Here is a 10,764-nt window from a genome sequence, read left to right on the forward strand (position 1 = left end):
CGCAAACACAAGTTGAATTCATATCAGCGATGGTACAGAAGTTAAATATATGATTGATAACACACTATAAGCTACACAGACAGGGTACTTTCTGGAAACAAGAAAGGATTAATTATGGGCTTAATTAGGCTTAATTATAAATATATCATTCATCAGCCTTTGTATTATTACATATTCACATATGCAGTTTACAGTTGTCATGGCAACAATTTTATCATTAAAAATTCTCAAGCTCCAAAAAACCTTTCTTGCGGGCAACAAATCCAGCCAAATAGATAAATAGTAGGTGCCTAGGTCACTCACTGAAAAGAAGATCTTATTTAAGATTTGATTTCATCTCGAATCTCATTGTGCTCACTGAGCCTGTTCTTTGAATGTGGCACAGGAAACTATCATACAAAGCTCAAAAAATTAAGCAAAGGCTCGATCAAGTGATCTGTTATGTGAACTTAATTCCTATGTGACATATAATTAAAAACTGAGGCTTCATCCAGATATAAGTGATGATGCAAGTGGTGACCCCCCCCCCCCAAACAAAACAAACAAACAAACCACAAACAGTAACATCACATTATTTTGAGCATCCATTTAAGATATAATGAAATGGTTGAAACCAAGTCTCAAAATGCAGAGTGCAGAAATATTTGTAAAGTTATCTGGCCATCTGCTCATTGCCCTTCATAAACATAAACATCCTTTCTCGACTTTCTGGCAAAGGGCAGGCTTGTTTACAAGAGTTTTGAATATATTATTAATTAGACAAAAAAGCAAAAGATTAAGTGTATAAGATAAGTAAGAAGAAACACAGATTTATTTCCCACGAGACAGGCTGATAGTCAGGACCTCATACCACTGAATCTTATCCTTCTGTGCTAACCTGCCAGCACAATGACAGAATCATATTGCTGATTGTTAAGCTCTCCTAGTCCAGAGGCCTGTACACATATGTCAACCATCCAACACATAAAGATACATTAACATGATTTCATGTAAAAATACACATGAAATTAAAGCAAGAGGGGCTCACTGGATCACTGTTGGACATGAAAACAATGTCCTCTCAGGTCTCATTAACACATTGCAGCCTTTGAATGGATAACATTTTTGACAAGTAATGCAACATGGCTGTCACAATGATATTTGCTGTATTTTTATATTGCTATGCAGAGCTAAAAATAAAAGAGCATGGAAAAATGAGTGAATAAGAGTTATAGGCAGGGCTTAGATAGCCTGTGTTTGAAGAGACAGTTTACAATCCTTGTCGGAAAGTAAAACAAATGACGACAAAGAGATGTAAAACAATTACAGAGAGATGACAAAATGATTCATGACAACTGCAAAGAGTTTCAGAATCTTGACAAAGGGCTCATAAAAACGAGAATGAGGCAAAATGAACAACTGCAGAGAGACACAAAACATGAAAAAAGGTCCACAATGGACAGAGAGACCCTGCAAAAAAGAGATGCAAAATGATCACATTTAGATACAAAGCCACTGCAAATAGGAACAAAATAACTGCAAAGAGACACAAAATGACCCCAGAGAATCAAAGTGACTACAAAGAGAGAGACGGAAAAGAACCAGAAAGTAACATGGGGTAGTGAAGAAGAAATGCAAATTTTAAACAAATAGATGCAAAATGACTGCAAAGAGAAACAAAATGATCATTACCAGATATGGAAATGCTACAAAAAAAAAGTCCACAGTGGCCAGAAAGAGATGAAAACATGTCTGCAGTTGGTTTGTGTGTCTTTAAATTTCGATGTCTTAATGCAGAGGCATGCACATTACTCTGGCATGTGGAAAAATCCAAAGCTTGACAGAGCTAACAAACCTAGTTACAGTTGCTAAGCTGTAATTGGACAGCCACTGTTTGGGGAGGGGTTTAGTGAACAATCAATAACCTCCTTAAACACTTTTCCCAAGGTAAACTGAGCCTCTGAAGGGTTTGAGCCCCATTTGAACTGCACGTTTCATTCCATTGATCAAATGTTCTTCTATAATCGCCTCTCAGCATCTGTCTCTGACCCAGTTCTGTTGTTGCAAAAAATAGTCTTACCATACTTAACCATAACTGTAATCCTTCCTCTAACATTTCCCCTCCCTCTTCCACATTTGCAGTGTTCATAACATCTCTGTGTTCTTAAGCAAATCCTGTCCAAACTAAGACTCCCTACTTTACTTTGTAGCCTTGATTATTTCAGGCTGGTGAGTCAGGAGGAGCAACTTGACCTATATCCCTGCATCAGATTTGCATCATTGTGGGAGTGGTTTCATGGTACATTTAGCATGCCTGCTGACAGCCAAAAATATGTCTATTTCTGAAGAGGCAGGAAATGTTGTTTGTTTGACTGCCTGTGTTTATCTTTGTGTTGTGCTGAAGGTATTGTCTCCACAAAGACAGACAGCCAATGCCAAATCAGCTGACACACTATATATATTCCCCTAGCTATGCCATAACATTTCACCATCTTAGTGTTTTGCTACATGAAGACAGTTGATGCAACCCAAACTGAAAATGTTTCCAAGATATAAAATTGCATTTAAGTATGTTTGGCTTCACATGCTCCTGAGGCAACATGGGAAATGTGTTAGCAACCAACTCACTTCACTATTACTGTCTTCATAATATTATTCCACTTTTTTATGAGACTGTTGACCTGACAGAGCCGTGGTGGAAAATGTGAAGCCTCCAGGGTGAGATCGCCTTGCATAAGCACATTTCCCATTAGAATAGCACTGAAGGGCAAGTGGAATTTGAACAAATCTCCTGTCCATATACAATACAACCAGTTTTGGAAAATATGGAAATATGCAGAGGCGAAACGGTCAATAAGGCATAAAAACAGGTAAGGGTGTATCCTCAAAGAGGAATCCAAATAACTAAAAAAAAAAATGAAACTGAGCAAAACAACCCAAAAAATAAGTTATCATGTGGTCACTATGGCGATGCTGTATTTTAAAATAAAGACTCAAATGCTGCGCAGCCCCCTCCAGCCTTTCTCTCTGTATCTTTCCCTCTCCATCCATTCCCACATGGTTAATTGAACAGAATGGTTTAGTGTGCAATTAATTATGATGTGCTGAGATGATGTATGGACCTGACAGGGCATTGTGGGTAATAATAGGATAGATTTATTTACTGGCTCTGTGTAGGCTCCCCTCACCCCTGCAAAATTAATACATTTCCTCTGATTCAAATTATGGAAGAAAATAGGAAGGAAATTGTGTCAGACGCATACATATACAATACACTCGGGATCACACTTGCACACACTCAAAGGCAAACAAATGGACACGCACACGTACACCCACGCACAAAAGCACACTTACACACACGGAGAATCAATGTTGTTCTTGTAGCAAAATTGTAAATGTAAAAGGCAGAAATGAATCATGCTAATGGCATGGTTGACAGTTGTGTTCAATATTATGATTTCAAACTCCCAAAAGATTGATTACATAACCTGTTCTCTATTTACTTGGTGGAAGAAGGTATATTACTCTGCAGTGCTGTGGGATAAACATGAACTTAAGGAAAAAATAACACAGTTATGATGTGAGCAGAGCAGGAATGAGATGCATCAAAGTGACTATATATGGATCTGGTAGGGAAAAAAGGCTCATTACAATTTCTTTGCACTTAAATCCAAACAGAAAAATAACCTTTTCAAGCTGTAGTTTCAGATAAGCACAGTTAAAAGACCATCTTTCTAGCCTCTAATATCTGCACGGCATGTGGTTTTACTCACTGAAAATGCTATTTATTCTGTGCTACACATTTTTCCACATTCTTTTTGACATTTCAAACGCTCAGTGTCCTTTCATAAAACTATACAGCCTCAAAAAGCACTCTGCAACTTCACACATTGGCATGTTCAAAAGCCAGTGACTACATTACATTAAGTGGACAGAACTATACCATTTTGTCAGTAAAACTAAATGGTCACTAAAAACAGCCAGTCTCAGCTTGACTAATCATCCCCCCCCAAAAAAAAGAGTCTGCAAAGCCAAATGAATCTCCATAGTGTTATTATAGTTTAATCATTGCTAATTTGGAGTCAGTGTGTCATATGTCAGCAGTGTGAGCAGTTTATTGTGAACTCAAATGTAAGGCACAGGAGTAATGTTGATTAGTCCAAAATTACAGGAACAACCAGGGAACCAAAAATCCCAAGAAAATACAAGTTCTCTAGGAAACACAGAGCAGGAAGATACAGAGCTACAAGGGGCAAACCAGCTATGAATAAGAGGAAACAGGATACATGCACAGGATAATGAAGCAAGAGATAACAGGAGAAATGCACAGCTAGAGACAATAGACACAATGAGATGAGGGGAAGTTAAACTTAACACAAGATACAGAACACAACTGTTACCAAAATAAAACACAACAGAGCAACACAATCTAACAGGGGGGAATTGTATTAACTTGACACAGCGGGACGACAGAAGGTCCAGACGGGTGTAAAGGCAAGAGAGAAAGAAGAACAAAATGGAAACATAAAGAATAACCTGGGAGTAACAAAACTAGAAACAGAAGACTCAAGGAACAAGAATAGAAAATAAAAAAACAACAGCAACAACAGCAAGTCAATAACGAAAAAACAAAATATTGGCTAACCAAGAAATACTGAAACCCAACCCAAAGATAACCTCGACTAAAGGACTTAAAAAAAACAAGCAAGAAACAAACAGTGAGCTGGATAGGCCCTAATAAATAACACCAAGAAAAATATAATACGAAATTTCAGAGGGAATGAAGCAGAGAACAGAACCTGAACATAAATCACTTCCCAAAAAACAAAAGGAATAATGAACTGACATAGAACACAAAACCAAGGGTCCACGAACCAGGGCCCATGACACAGTATATCTGACAGTGAAACATGAAATTGGGCAAATAGGGGGATTGTATAACAACTCAACTTGGCAGAATGAGATGAACATCTTGCAGAGTGCAGCCCTTAAAATTATTCCTGGAAACTAGACAAGGGGTGTAACCATGACTTAGTCCAACAACAGGTGTATGTCTGCAGAGGCCAGCGCTTTCCCACACTCACCAATAAATAGCATGCGATCAGAGATGGTTACTCATCTGCAGTGGATAATACTCATTATGGTCCCTTAAGCACCTGGACATATAAATGAGTGCAGATGTTGCTGAAGCATGCAAGCATAAACGAGAGAAACAGCATTTACATGCGGGAGTGTGGAGTTTAGTGCGTATAGAGGCTACAGCATATTTTATATTATATGTTTCATACTGTACAGCTGCAAGGTTTGGCGTCCAGCAAAGCACTTATGTCTCCAGTTGATCGATAGTTTTTTTTCAGTGAAAGCTACTGCATTCTATAACTCTGCAATACTAGAGTTAAACTTGATTCATGTATTTTCTTCACAAATGCTCCTAGAGCGGAAGAGCTATTGGGTAAAAGTTGTGCACAACACAAAGAGGCATTGATTGCTTTCTATTCTGCCATCCAATTCTTTCATTCTTCCCCACAAGCGCTCTCTGGTGTCTCTCCATCCTGTTTAAAAAGCACCTTGCTTCTTGGCATTGTGTGCCATTTAGCAATATGTGGGCACTTTGCCAGCTCCTTTCATTGTTACATAAATGAAACAAATCCCTGCTGTGTTTCAGATGATGTGGACATGGAAAAGGATGATTTTACTTCTCTATCAGGAGTTGGTCCAAATACCAGGAAGCTTGTAAAGGTTGGTATGTTTGGACCATAAGGAGACTATTCTCCAAGAGTGGGGCAAAGGGAGGAAATTAAATCTAGATGGAGCCGGAGCCTAATAACAGTTTCCTAATTTCTCACAATGGAAACTAAGCAGCAAAAGGATTATATAACACTAATGCAACAGTAAACAGCAATTTATAAGAACACTTTACAACAGTTTTCCATGGGGAATTTTCTGCAGTATAATCTAAACAACACATGATATGTAAACAGATGTGCCTGAAATTGAAAAGGGCTGTCTGACAAGTGTTTTTGATCCATTCCAGTGATTGGGGTCACCACTGCTATAGTTCTATCAAGCACATTACCTAATACAATTACAGTATATTCCACTGTACATTATGACTGCTGCATGAGCGTGCATCAGGATGCATGTGCACCAGGGTGTCTGTGGGTATGCATCCACAGATAGACAGCCTGAGGCATAAGCAAACCTGCAGCCACCGGGGACTCCAAAACAAGCAAAGCCTCCCAAGGTTTCTCTGTTTACAGATGCAATACACACATTTTTAGAATTTTTATTTGAAATTTATTGTATTTTCTTTTATTGTTATTATTGTTTCACCAGGTATATATTTAAAGCTGAAATCAATAAATCACTAACTGTACTAATTTTCCCCCACCCCAAATGATGTCATGTCTGCAACAAAACACCAAAACAAAACACCAAAACCCAGTCAGTCCAACAAATAATGCCTTTGCTGTCAAAGCCCAGTATAGTTAATTCCACTGTGCTACAGAGCTCCATTGTTGTCCAGAAACTATTAAAAGAGCATAATTTTAAAACACCATTGCACTGACTGCTTTGCTCACCCATTAAAATGACCAGTTTATGACATTAAACACATTATGAGTCACTCCTGCATACAGGCGTTCTGTTGCCATAAATACTCGCCAACTTAGCTGAAAATAGTCTCTATTAAGAACACTATTCACTCTCATTTTAGTAAAACTACAAGTTTGCTTGTGACTGGAGTGAAAGTATTGAAAATACTTGCCCACACAGATTTGACAGTTACAGCAATTCCGAAATTCGGGGGCCAGGACACATAAAAATAGTATTTAAACAAGGGAACCAAGAATATAAATTTTAATGATCAACATCTTGTATAAGTAGTCAAGTTTTTTTTTTTTTTACTGCATGCTGGTTAAATTATTTCTTAGCGACAGCTAAAAGAAAAAGAAATGAATGCACCACTGGGATGACATAATGTTTGACTGGGATGGATTAAAATCAAATATTTGTGATCACACTAAACAAACCCCACCAGTAAATTGTTGTGTTTGATTTCATAAAACTCAGATGAATAAGATGGCTGATTCATCATTTCACTGTCTGAAGGGCTTTTTGTTATTCAGATTATTCTTTGTTAGAGAGCAACTGGTGTATGACTATAAAATACATCGCTGTGTATTTATCTATGGCGATGATAGTGGGCATAACAGAACAGAAACTTCACATCAGTGCGTTTATTTCTCTGGTATAAGTGAGTCAGAGTAAAAGTGATTAAATTCTACACAAGACCAGTGGATAAGTGTTTGACTCACTCCATCTGTTCTAAATGCATAAAACATCAGACTGTTGACTTGCCATGAAGGATGCATTGTGAGGAGGAGATTAGGGTGAGGCTCCTTGCCATGTTTTTAAGTAAGCTTACTCTGAACTGAAGCAGCCACCAATCATCAGATACAGTGTACTGGTATGGGCTAGTTTGTATGCAGTCAAAGACGCTCGCTCTTGCCACAGGCATCTCTGTATCATTCTTCATTTAAGTGGTGCTTTGAAGAGTCCAGTGAAGTGTAGTGAGAAATACGACTGAAAACAGCTGCCTGTCATAGTGGATGTTTACTCTTTTGGAGTGGGCTTTGAAAACCCCTTTAAAATGCTATTTATAATCAAATTCATTACGTGTGGCTCTGAATGAATCAAGCCTTTTATGAAAGTTGCTCCACCATTCTTGCATTAGCCATAGCCTGAACTTTTCAAGCACATTTTTGAACCTCCTTTTTCATTAATAATGAATCTTTTTATATATTTTTGTTTTGCAAACACTAATGCATCCATACTAATGAAAGCTATAAGCACATTTTAAGTCATGTACTATTAAGTACTTTTTTCAACATAACAACCGAAATATCTCTTTAATGGGTTTTTTTATATATCCATAAAGGATATAGAGTATAACTTATAAAGTGTAACCTAAAAGGCTCTTTTTCATATGAAACCCAAATTTAAATGAATCTGCACGTCACCTAAGCTATATGTAACAGTTTAGTAGCTTTTAGTGCATTGTTCCTGCTTAATGGCCCCTTGAATTTAGGTTATATTAATCTCCTCAATTAAACTTTCATTGCAGCTGCTCTTTTGTAGCTCGTGTTACATTAACACTTCCATTTTGACTCAAACCATGATATTTCCCTAAGAGCAAAAATGTTGTAATAAGTTATAAAATAATAAAAGCAATAAAAGCTAAGTCGAAAAGATGAGCTTTGGTCACAGTTGGGGGTCGAACAGACTTGTCGGTCTTTCCCTGCCTTTGCTAGTTTAACCAGGAAACACAACCACTGATGGATTGCAGTGTGATTGCAGTTCTGACTGTGGTGGCATTAGAGAAGAGAAATAAGAGAAATAGCAGAGTTCAACTTGCACTATCACAAATATCAGATAATGATCAATCTTTAAATGAAGCAGTGACTGATTGGGTCCTATATGAGCACCATGTTACAGCATCTCTGCCTTGCTTTGTTCAACTGCTGCTTGCCATTAGGACTGCAAAAAGCCTTTTGCCATTTTTAGGGATTTTGTTCCTGATTCTGAACTCAATTTCCTTGCAGTTTCATGGAAGATTAATGAGCTCATGCTTTGTGTGGCCTCTTGATATCCCCTCTGCAATAGAACTTAACAACCAATCACAAAGCATAAAAGGTGAATCAGACCCAGTTGTCAGGCGGAATTGATACACTCTTTGGCTGGACTTTCCATTTCCCACTGACAGAGATTAGACTAATTGTGAATCAAACCAAATGATTAACTTGAACACATTTTGAAAGGTTCAAAGGCATTTCAATTAACATGCAGGATACCACTGAATGGAAAGAGTTTAATGAGATCCAATTGTACTATTTGCCAAAGAAATACGATTAGCTGGTTTATATGTGTTTATGATGAATGTTTTATTCTTATTAAATGTGTCCTGTTCATTATTAATCAAACACAAATGGAATACTGATACAGCACTGCAGTTAATGAATGTGCTTATTAAACGAAGCCCATGCCCAGCATACAATTTAATTATCTTTTTTCACCCTCACTCTAATTATCTTTGATATTTTTCATCTTCACAAGGTCCGATGGCTATCTTATCTCAAAGGCACACAGCCAAGACTTTTATTATGCCTTCTGAGATCAAAAAAGAGACTTGTCTGAGAATAGTGTTTTTCTGTCAAATGAGACAGAAAGATCAAACGCAGTACTGAAGAATACTCTCATCATGATGTTCTGTTAGACTTCGTCCTCGCTCTGTGCTGTGGAATCACACACTGTGACTGAGGAGAGGTGGGCAAAAGCCTAATAATATCAGGCAGACCGCATTATTCGTACACATACATGTATGCCTGAATGAATGCGTGTGCACATATGCATAAACATGCATTTAAAAGTGCACACTGGCTTGCATTCTGAGGACAGCTTTTAATGCATTTCATGGTTATTTTCCATGTTGGCCAGTGATCTCTTACTTTTAAAGGCACACTCCAGCACTGGCACCAATTAACTTGCAGAGGAACAAAATTCGGCTACGCTGAAGGGTAAATGAAATAAATTCAATCAAAACGAAAATGTTTTACATTCTCTGCTAAAGGGGGGAAAAAATCCTCAAAATACTTAAGCAAGATTTAATTAAAAACATCTGTGAAAGGCCACACACTGCAGCCAGAACTGCGAAGCACATCACATTGTTTTCTTGGGTGACTGCTATAAACGTTTACATAACGTAAACTTATGTGAAGTAAGCTACAGAATGGCTTTAATGGCCTCATGATGATATCTTTGATTGGAACAGCAATTATACAAAAAAAGAGAAGACAGATGACTGGAAAGACAACTCTGCATCACAATGCCCATTCAGGAGATCAAAGAGAGGTAGACATGTTCAAAGTGATTTAGATACAGTTGTCACAGACAGCTGCCGGCATAATCACGCTGCCATATTCGTCAGTTGATGGGCTCTGATGAGCAGCCCGAGCTTAGCCAAATCATTATTAGATCCCCATTGTGATAAATGTTATTTATTGCTGTCAAGCTGCATTAATGTTTAATTCAGGGGTGGAAAATGAGCAGGGTAGAGCCGGCACGGTTCGGCCCATTCATGGTCAGCTTGTGACAAAGGCAATGACTGAACACGGGCCAGACAAACTTCATCACTCAGGAAAATGAAAAGAAAGTGTGTGTGCGTGCATGCGGCTGTGCATGTGGAGGAAGAGTGTAGCGTGCGGGGTGGGGTGTAATGGCTCTAATTTGCATATGTTTTAAAAGGGTAATGAAGTAATATGATGTTTATCTTTTCTGAAGAGTTTAATTTCTGCTGGCAGAGACCCAGAGCGCACCGTGACACAATATAATGAACACCAACGTGAATGTTGGCCAGGGTATGTAATGGTAGCAGATGTGCAAGGGTAGAGAAAGAAAGAGAGCAGGGAGGAGGGGTGGAGGGTAGATTTTGTTGTGACGGGCTATGGATTGATGTGTGTGTGTGCGTGTGTGTGTGGGGGTTGGGGTCATGCTCAATGATTTATTCATTAAGTTCACAAACCAGAAGCCTGTGTTTTTTTGATGACCCTCAGTAGTAAGCTAAAGAAACACTTAAATCCCCCCCGCCCTTCATCCCAACATCTTTATTCATCATAGCGCCCTAATGTATGTGATCGTCATTGCAGATCCACGTGTCTTTAATCTGATGATGAATGCAATATAATCACTTTTCTTTACTTTTGTCCCAGCTCGAGTATTCTGAAAGTG

The sequence above is a fragment of the Neolamprologus multifasciatus genome, chromosome 1, assembly GCF_963576455.1.
Source record: "Neolamprologus multifasciatus chromosome 1, fNeoMul1.2, whole genome shotgun sequence".
Taxonomy (NCBI): domain Eukaryota; kingdom Metazoa; phylum Chordata; class Actinopteri; order Cichliformes; family Cichlidae; genus Neolamprologus; species Neolamprologus multifasciatus.